The sequence below is a fragment of the Papaver somniferum genome, unplaced genomic scaffold, assembly GCF_003573695.1.
Source record: "Papaver somniferum cultivar HN1 unplaced genomic scaffold, ASM357369v1 unplaced-scaffold_21, whole genome shotgun sequence".
NCBI lineage: Eukaryota > Viridiplantae > Streptophyta > Magnoliopsida > Ranunculales > Papaveraceae > Papaver > Papaver somniferum.
Window position 1 is genome coordinate 1459010 of NW_020631041.1, and position 10798 is coordinate 1469807.

Genomic DNA, 10798 nt, shown 5'->3' on the forward strand with positions numbered 1-10798 from the left:
ACTAGTTGACACCGAGCCTTGTACGCAATAACAGTATTCATCCTCTCAACCTTTGACAACAACGAGGAAAGGCGGCTCACTTCCTTCGAAGCGGATTGAGCAGCCTCGTCCTTTGCGATAGCTAAACCTTTATGATAATTAATCTGACTTTCCTGATGCACTAATTGAGATTTAGCCTCCGCAAGCTCTTCATTTGCAGTACGAAGCTGTCCCTGGAGCTCTGCAAGGAAAAGAAAAACGCAGATGGTTAGGTCCAGGAAATTGCAGAATCACACTCGATAATATAAGCATATACCTTCAACTCTCGCCGAAGCTATTTCATATACGTTAAACAGCAGCATCACTGAAACCCGCAGGATTAGCTTCGGCACCAGCATCACTGAAACCCGCAGGATTAGCTTCGGCACCAGCATCACTGCAACCCGCGGGAGCTTTGGCACCAGCATCATAACACCCTGCGAAATTAATCTCATCAATATCGCCGGGAGGGGATGTATCAGTACGCTCTTCTATGTCAGACACATCTTCATCCTCGCCGAGCTCAGTCACAGGACTGTTAACTTCATCATAAACCTCCGCCTCCTCGATTGTTGCGGTGGTGGACTGCTTGGATTTATCCTCCCCTTCTTCGTCACCTAAAAAGACAAGGCACAAGAATAAAAATCCCTAACTTTGAAAAAGAATTAAAACTGCCTCAACTAAAGGACAAGGCATATAGAAATCTTACCTTGACAACCGCAGCATTCTTCGCCTGAAGATCAGCATCGGAACTCTCTTCGTCATCTCCATCAACCACATCGAGGGCATATGGGAAATTCATGCCCTCAAAATTCAAATGCCAAGGACGGAAATTCCCATAACGAGCAGGAGGAGACGAATGTATCTGGATATCTGCGGTAGGACGCCATCCTTGCGGACCTGGAACCCACCCCCAAGCCCAGGGACCAACAACCTCACTAACAGTTGCGTGCCATTCATAGTCATGATCGAGCTTGATCCGCTCACGAGTAGGAAACACCAGTTTGTTAGTAGAATTATCTGTACCCGGGACGTACTTCACCTTAGCACCACTTACTTCACTCAGAAGGCGTATCTCACCACGAGGAGCGGCTATATTCAGAAGACTCACACTCCACGGTTTACGATTCCTACTGTTAACATAGTCACCGAAAGACTTGTTAAAATTCTCGGGCGTATACCACTCCCTTTCCTCAGGGTTGGGAACATAAAGAGTCATCATTGTCTCTCCTTTGCTCCGAAGATAACATTCCCTCAGTGCACGAAGATAATTCCCATGAAGTTGGGAAATAGAGCGACAGTGTGTGTTCTTCGAAGAACCCTCTCGACCAGCCAGCACATCATAATAAAAAGAATCCCCAGACTTGTACAAAGGCAACATAAGACCCGCTTCGAAGGCCCCCACCGTGGTCAGCAGATGAAATTCGTCAAACTTATACGTCGATATCATCTCATAAGTAATATCATCATCAGCAGCGTGAAAACGAACATCGAATAGTTAAAGACCATGTTTTTCCTTGAAAACCTCCAGATCAATATGTTTGAAGGTCACTTTCTTCTACCCAACAGCGACGCTGTGTATCTCCTGAGAAATATCCTCCTCCTCCACGGGATCAGACGCATAATCCTTCAAAGGGTTTCTATGGGAAGCTTTTCTCTTAGGCTGAACCTTAGACGAATCAGTCTTCGAAATCACTTCTTTCGAAGACCTTCCCTTGGATTGAGACACTGGAGGGGGAGGTAGAGGATGTTAGTGAGACGCGGAAGGAGGCGCCATTGACCGAACAGATAGGATATCCCGCGGTCTCTTAGGATCATCACGCGGATTAGCTGAGGGACGAGAAACAACATACCGAGAGCCAGGAATCTCTTTTGGCCGGTCCCCCTTCTACGTATTCCCTCTATGCGTCTCACTCCTCTTAGAAGTTAAGCGCCTCTGACCAGAAGAAGACGAAACCCTATGCACGCGGACATCACCTTGAGAAGATTTAGACGAACCTCCACCAGGTGGAGAAACATCAGGATCCCTACGCGGAGGAGATCCACGCAGACTAGGCGGTGGAGTTTGATAAGAAACCCGCGGAAGATCATCCATATCTGCGTAGTACACAAACAAGTTTCAGATTTCCGCGGATACAAAACGAAAATAAAAAAACCCAATTTCATCCAGTTCTTCATAATCATGAACCCGATGGAAAATAAGAACAAAACCTAAACAAAAAGAGGAAATAACAAACAGGGGCAACCATCCACGAAGGACGATATCATTACTGTTTATAATGACGAACAGGGGAAAACATACACACATCTATATATATGTTCTTCATCACAAACACATATAGCAGCAACAGAAAACGAACATATTCTTCAAAAGAAAATCATACACAATAGAACCACTTACCTACAACAGCAACAACAGCAGAAAAGCTCCGAGGAACAACAACAACAACAACAACAGCAGCAACAATTAATAGCAAGGAAACAAAAGCAGAGAACAAAAGCTCTGATGAAAGAGAAGGAATGGAATTTATGACTAGAGAATTTTCACATTCCTTCTCATATATATACACAGAGAAATAAAACCGCCCCACTACCCAAGAAGAAGTTATTGCAAATAGTGGGGAACGTGGGAACATGCCCTAAAATCTAGAAAAGTAATAAAGAGAAGATGAAGAGAGTAGCACGTTTTTTCTTCCCACTTCAACTAACCGCCCAGTAGGATGAAAAGGGGAAAATTGTAGGTACACATTTCATCTTCCGCCACGTGTCCATAAAGACACATGTGGAGGACATGCAGCTGAGAACATCAAGGTATGATATCACACGCGGACAGCCAAGAGACGCGCCTTATCAAGATAACAACGCCACCCACCAGATCCAACGGTAGGGGATCAAGGAAGACGGGAGCACTAGAGCACTGCGAAGCACTGAAGGATAACCCGAGATTCACTTTATCCTATCCCCAGAAAGATCTAAGATCTACGGCTGGGGATGATCAGACTGACGCAGACAAGACAGGGGCAGAGGACAGCTGTCTACCGCGGACAAACATCTCAACTACCCGCATTAAATGCCCTCAAACAGCATACGCGTCAGTCAGCCAGTGGAGGAAGCATAGGTGGCGCTGAGTATTCAAAAGGAATACGCACAGAGAATCATGAACACGAAGACCTCTGCGTAAGCGGTACAAGACACAAGAGGATAAGGTTACAACGGGCCTCAAAAATGGACCCCACGTAACCACCCTATAAATACCCCTATCTCCCAAGTGAGAAGGGGAGGAAAAGACATTGAGCAGAGGAGAGAGAAAGAGTGAGGGTAAGTTAGGTTCCTCCTGCTACGCAGGCTTATATCAGTCCCAAAGTCATTCGACTATTTCGATAATCCCCACCATATAATGAAAAACCCAATCTCGGAGACAGGGATCTGAGTGAGAATCATATAAGTCAATTTTTTCGTTTATGTTCATACATCCATACTCTATATATCCAATCCGTTAGCTGTAGCATATCATGTTCGCACATTTTATACTTCGTCCACTATTTATCTTATTGTATGATCTAGGACAATGATTGTAATTGATGAGACGAGGAAGAGTATTAGAACTCTGAGTCAAGGATTCAACATAAGCCATCAGTTCCCTTCAGGCGCAGCCTATTTATTATATTGTCATGAGTCTGTGTGCATTGTTTGTGAACAACAGATAACATTGATCTGCGTGTTCACAACCCCGTGAGCTGAGTTTTGAGTAATACTTAGAATAATTTTCAGCAAGTTAGTGAGGAAGATGACCGAGTCAGCTTCTGACTCAGGCGACTCATCTGACTCGGTATGAGTCATACCTATGTGGGTCGTGGAACGGGTAAACGGTCGGGTCGTGGTATGACCCGATGGGTCACTAAATGGGTAGCGGGCCGGAATAGTGGGCCGTGCCAGATCAGGCACATGGGCTTGGTTTAGGGCCAGATTTAGTATTTTGATGTTTTGGACCTTTTATGGTCCGAATTAGCTTTCGGTTCATTCTAAAAAGTTGTAGCATTTTTTGAGGGATTTCATATGATACCCAATTTGACTCTATTTGGATAAGTATATATTGTTTTATACCAAAATCACTTATTACCAGGTTATGGAACTAGAACCGTTAGTTATTTTACTTAGCCTATAATTGGAGACTTTTATGAAATTATGTTGTGAACCTTGTATGAATATATTAACTTAACTCTTAGAGTGCTTGTGTGATTAACAGTTACTCTTTTATTAACAACGATCGATTCCAAGGATGGACCAGTGGAATGAGGATCTCAAGGTATGCGAGGCTTGTCATCAAAAGAGGTGGGAATCGATAACGAACTCTCTTGTATTCATTATTGTTTTACAAATCTATCTTTTGTGAAATCCATGCATATCTTTGTTACTATATGATAGTGTATGCATGTATTACATGTGTGTAATATAAACTAGTTTCTTTTACATTTTGGGATGAGATTGGATCTTTAGAAACAACTAATATTTGTGTTTTGGGAGTAATAACTTATCTTCAAAATGTGATTCTTTCCATTGACTAGAAAGCGGTTACAATCTTTATTTGTTGCTAGCATGAAAAGGAAAAGGTTTCCTTTTGATTTGGTGTGAGATGTGTGCCCATAACTTATATCTATATTTATGCAAGGAATAGGATGGTGTTGTGCAATATCACCGTATATACCGGATTAGGGCAACGCATGTCTCATACATGAATGTTTACTATTCTTTTAAATTACTTTCAAAAGCTATTATATTTTGTTCCAGGATTTTAGGGAAAGAATGTTGGGAATATTGTAGGTGGTCGTTGGACTTTTTTTATGGAATCTGATGACATTCCATAAAATTTAGACTTTCAGTCCAATATACTATTGCCATCATTTGTTTCTTTAAGTACTTGCTATGTAGATTGCGCGTAGAATGAGGTATTGGTAAGGTAAACATCGTTTATGACTTCGAGGCATAATAGAAGTCTATATAGCTATACGACTTTTTCTCAAATATGAGATAGAGTAGATATACTTTTGAGTGATAGATGAATTCAAGTCTCCACATACCTTTTGTTGATGAAGTTCCACAAGCTTCCCTTGATAGTTCTTCGTCTTCAATAGATGGACGCCGTGAAGTCTAACGCTAACCTACACTTTATATCCTAATACGAAACTTAGCTATAAGTAGACTAGAAATCAAGACTTATAGTTTTGGCAACTAAACTTGACAACAAGCTTGAGATAGCAACACTTTCGAATTCGACAGAGCAGTGCTCTAACAATCTCCCCCTTTGCAAATTTTAGTGACAAAACTATCGATAAACATATGGATTACAAAATAAATAAACTTTGTAGCTTCTCATCTAAATGCTTGATCTCCTTGGTTCTTCAACATTCACTAGTGGAGAACGGCCGTTTTAAGATAGTCTGATAGTGTCGTTTTAGCGACTAAAAATACACTTTCAGATTGTCGCTGAAAGTGCCGTAGATTCAGTGTCTTTTCTGAAACGACACTTTCTAGGTTGCCCAAAAATTACGATGCTTTTAAGATGACGCTAAGCACGACGTCTTCTGTATTAACGTTGTAGATTTAATTTATTTTAATATTAAAAATATGTCACATCTGGCTAGCTTACTGAGGTCATTCTGACTGGGCTGAAACATTTCTGATTCATCTTCAAATTACACTAAAATGAAACTCAAATTAAATTTAAATTAAATTACTAAAATTCAAATGACAACTAAAATTCTAATTCCATATAAACCTGATTCATCTAATAAAATGACTGATCCATTACATTGAGATGTCCTCATAAAAACAAGGTTTCATAAACAGACGTAATACAAGTCCTAAAAATTTTAACAACAATTTCAATCATTATGACCTTGGCACCAGCTTGCTTGTGAGCAGAACTGCAGATGCACAACCCTTCCGATCATCTCCTTATCCAGCAGCAACAGTGATCTTATCATCAACCATGACATCAGTGACCCTCATGAGACCATCGAGAAGAGAGAGACGACATTCATCATCTCCCTGACAGCATCAAGAGGTGAATGAATGTTCAAATCCTTCAACAACAATATCAGACACCTTTGATGATGGGAAAACAGAGAAAGTAAGCATACAATGATATACAGTAGAAACTCTTTAAATTAATACTCGTTAAATTAATTATCTCTTTAAAATAATAACATTTGATGATCCCAACCAGGCTTGCACAAGCTAAAATTTAACTCGCTAAATTAATAATCTCTCTAAATTAATAGATTTATCTGGTCCCAGGGCTATTAATTTAAAGAGTTTCTACTGTATACGCTGAAGTGCTGAAACAAGTCAAACCAATGAAATCAAAATTAAAACTAAGCAGTCGCTTACCATTAAAATCCTTCCAATGGGTATGGAGTCGCTTGATGCCCACAACCACCTTTTTTACCATCAGCACCTGCAAACAAGTCTTGACATTTTTAGCGCTAGAGTAATACTCAATCCAATTTTTTTTACAAAACCTAACACCTAAAAAAGTTCAAAATTATTGACACAGTTGAGAATTTTACCCGCAAGACTTCACCATTTATGCCTTCATTCACTCAGTTGAGAAACAATGTTTTGCCATCAATTTGTTGTTGAGAATATTCTATAGACAGTCTATATGCTCAAACTCACCAACCAGTCTCATATACCATGTGCATTATAACCAAAAGAAATGAACCAGCAATTGAGCCGATATCGACATTACTGCTTAAGAGTTGCAGCATTATAATGGTGGTCCTATACTATGGTGTTGAACAAAATCAAACATCTGAAAATCTACATGAAATTGGAGAGAGCTTATACATGGTTGGGAGAGAATGTACAGTCGGGATCAGCAGTTATCAAATATCATATGGTTGAGCATTACATAAGGTGTTATCTGTTAACATCTTCACATATCATCTGCTTCGCTACCTCTAGCTTCAGGATAGTTGTTGAAATAATACAAGGTCCCTTCTGGACCCAACACCTGAAACCTGCTCAACACGCAAAATCCCATTTCATATTTAATGGGATGTGCTGTATATGAAACAGATTTCCACAGTGTGATAAAAAATCTAAAACCGGAACTTAGATGTGGGAAGAGGGAGAGGGTGAGAGAGAGGCTACCAACTACCTCTCAAGAATGAATTTTCCTTCTTTATATCTCTGACTCTTCTCTTGTGCAACTACCTGGAGACAACAATCAGTTATTAAGAAAGAAAATGGATATGGGAATTAAATGATAATGTTAATAGTTACGGAAAGCATAGTTGTAAATAATTTTCGGTTACTATCTAAGAAGTCCTGCCACCAGTTATGGATCACATTCTATTACCAGTGAAATAAAAACAAGAATGGAAACATATGTGATACATACTTCCATCCCACAATTGATCTACAACCAACACAGAATATATCGCAAACACTATGTAGACCAGTCATCATCATGCGCTCTTCCGTCTCACCACCAACTGTGAAATTTGCACTGTAAAGCATCAGAAGAAGGTACTAAACATCAGGGGAGGTTAGAAAATCCCTCCAAAAGTTATGCACTAAGTGCTCACAAACCTGTAAGGGAAACACGCACACCCTTCCTTTCGCAAAAAAGAAAAAGAAAGTAATGTTTCAACATTCATACAGCTGCTCAACACCAGCTAACACCAAAAGAATCCGACAACACAGTGAGGGTAAGGTTCCTTAGTGATAATTGCAAGGAGACAAAAAGTTATTTATCTTCATAAAAAAATAAGATTGATTAATTTATTATTATTTCAGGAAGAAACTTAATCTAATTCAAAGGGAAGATGATTATCTATACATAATTTGAGGGGAACTTGAGTCTTTCATTGAATTTCTGTTTACAATTCCTAATAAAGCACTTAAATTCGCAAACATGTGAATACTTAGTTAAGCACGTATTTACCTGATGGTAGCATAGCCTAGTATTCCGATTGAAAGCGACCCTAGAATAAGTCCACCCCAAAATAAACACTTTGTACTAAACGCCATATCCACCACCAGCTGATCTTTAGTCTTCTCAGTCCTAAACATAGAGAAAAGATGCACAAAATTGTTCAAACATAACTAGTTTAATCCATTAACCAAACAGGATGTGACGCGTTTAAGAATTTCTTACAAGAAACAGGGGAGGTCCTGTGATGATTTGATTTGTGGAACCCCATCTTTGGAGCTAGAAATACCTACTGCACTAATCTGCCTTCCTATAGAAAGAACTTTCTCCTCATCCAACAGAGCAACCTTCCAAAACAAAGAAAAATACCCCATGTGAGTGTCAATATAAAATTCATACAAAATTCCGGATTCTTTGGAAGGAAATCAATCAACGGCCTAAGCAAAGGAATGAACCCCAATACTTACTGGGTATGCATGGTCAAAAACTGCTTGGAGGAATGTGTAAGAGGAAGTCTGAACTGGTGTTAGCCTAATATAGTGATGGAGATGAATTGTTGCTTATGGCTGCTTATATGGCAGCAAACTGAGCTACAATTCATAAGCAACAGACTTTTTTAGCTATTAAGTCATTTTCTCTCATCCATGGAACTCTATTTTCATGTTTTTTCACAGCTTCGCAGTTAGCTACATGTAGCTACCCAAAAAAGCTATCAATCTCTTCAATAAAGGTAACCGATTGAAACTTATGAGCTAAGGTGATATAGCAACAACTGGAGAGAAAAAAAAACATCAATAGAAATGTGTTAGTCATGATATAGCGTTATTAAAATTAACTTGAACCAGAGATACTCAAAAATGAAGATATTAGTATGGTCAGTAACAAAACGGAGACTTCAAATTGCGCAACCTAAAGTTTTCATTTATGTGATTTCTAAACACGCACAGAGTGTTGGTATTCGGTTTAAGAGTGGCAACCCAAAAGAAAGTATCTAACATGATTTCGAAGCACAATCATTTATGACTAGTTTAAGTTCATACCCCAAGACAGACATCCAATGAAATCTAACAAATCTAAAGAAGTGGCCACAAAGATCTAAAACCAAATAACTAAATCCTGATTGAAACCAACAATCACCCAATTACAAAACCCTGAACCAATCAGATATCAAACAAAAAACCTTAATGATGTCTACAACTTATCCTAGGCATTATATTAAAAACATTAGGATATTGAAGTGAGGCCTAATCTACAAATGCTACCAAACAACAAATCAGCCATACCATTACTTAAGTACAGAATGTAATGATAAATTTACCCCTTTTCTTTCTTTCAGGATTTTTCTTTAACACTTATTGTGCAGTTCTGTTGGTCTCTTATTTAAGATTGATTCCCTTAACAAACGAGGCCAAACTGCAGAACAGAAAACTTATACACAATTAGACCATCCACCATCCTACAATCAATAGAAGAAAAAAAACAAAAATTCAAGTGAAACTAGAACCCAGAAAGATAAACAGAGGAAAAATAAAATTCGACTTATTAACCTCACTACAGATCTTTCATTTGAAACAAACCACTCTTCTGTTCCATCATCACCTGAACCGTCAGTGGAATTCAATCGTAGTTACCTAAACAAGATCTAAATAAGATCTATTAGCATAGATTTTGAGAAGAATCAAAATGCTAATCAAATAGGTCATATCACCTCAAGACCCTAGAATCATTACCGGCATTACTGTCCATTCCAAGACCTGAATCACCCAAAACAAAAACACACAAAATATTTCAGAGATCGAATAAAAATAAATTACAGAGCAAAAAAAAAAAAAATCATAAGAAAGAGTAAGAAATTAGGGGTTTGTCACTGATTCTTACCAAATACGATATCCAGGACCATAATCTTAGGATGAGAATTCCAGATATCAGCGTAACTCATATTCTCCTTCTTCCCAAGTAAAACCCTAAATTTGTTTAAGTTCAACAGAGGCGACTGAGAAGAAGAGAAAACAGACGAGGGAAAAAATAGAGAAAAACCCAATTAACAAAATCAAAGTAGAAAATCGATTTACCATGTGTAGATCTGCAGAAGAAGAAGTAGGTTTGATAAGAAAATGGTTTCTCTCTGCTAATCTGATATAGATAAGGCTACGCTTCATCTCTAGCCATCCATAAATTAGAAGATTTAATATCCTAACAGTACAATAATTATACATATTATAGAAACTGTATTATTCGGACGTCGTTGTATAAGCCAACCCAACTAAAGTCTGACTTTAGTCAACTACGAAGCTAGGAGTTTCGTTGTTTAAGTCAACATAAGTCCTCACATAGCGGCAATTTGACTGTAGTCAACTTCGTGAATGCAAGGTTGCGATATAAAGTCAGTGTCGTTTCATTACGTCTCAGATAGCCCATTTTCCACTTGTGATTACTCGAAATCTTCTTCAGTTCCAAGTATTCCAATGATTTTGAACGTGTTCAACTCAGCATCATAGTTGTTGAAGATCCGTAGCTATAACAATGAGAAAACAGTTGCTCTCAATCATTGTTATACAGTGTCATAGTATTATTACACAGCATCAAAGTTCAATTGTATCACAACTTTTACAACAATACTATGGTGACATGTATCACTCCGTCTTAGTCAATACTTCATCTCACATGAAAATCCACTCCCCCTTAAATAATGATCCGTAAACCATATGTATTTGTAGTGTGAACTACACATTAATTCTCCCCCTTTTTGTCAATAAAAATTGGCAAAGGTACGAAAATTAGTGGGATCCTAATGACATTTCCATAGAGATACTTCATGACCAAAAGAGACCAACATATCAA

At 38.7% G+C, this 10798-nt stretch overlaps 1 long non-coding RNA gene across 9 annotated transcripts; it reads right to left on the reverse strand.

Annotated features, from left to right (window-relative positions):
- Window positions 1-5758: 5758 nt before the first annotated feature.
- On the reverse strand, window positions 5759-10145 carry LOC113339981. 9 transcript variants are annotated; one of them, XR_003355222.1, is made up of 14 exons: window positions 10030-10145; window positions 9836-9921; window positions 9688-9711; window positions 9505-9588; window positions 9276-9370; window positions 8425-8729; window positions 8183-8304; window positions 7970-8089; window positions 7615-7700; window positions 7424-7517; window positions 7181-7236; window positions 6588-7040; window positions 6409-6475; window positions 5759-6123 (listed from the first exon to the last, which is right to left on the reverse strand). It is a non-coding gene; the product is annotated as an uncharacterized LOC113339981 (long non-coding RNA). The 9 variants fall into 9 exon arrangements; XR_003355227.1 differs by having other exon boundaries at window positions 7615-7686; window positions 9505-9599; XR_003355229.1 differs by having other exon boundaries at window positions 5759-6066; window positions 9505-9599.
- Window positions 10146-10798: the final 653 nt, after the last annotated feature.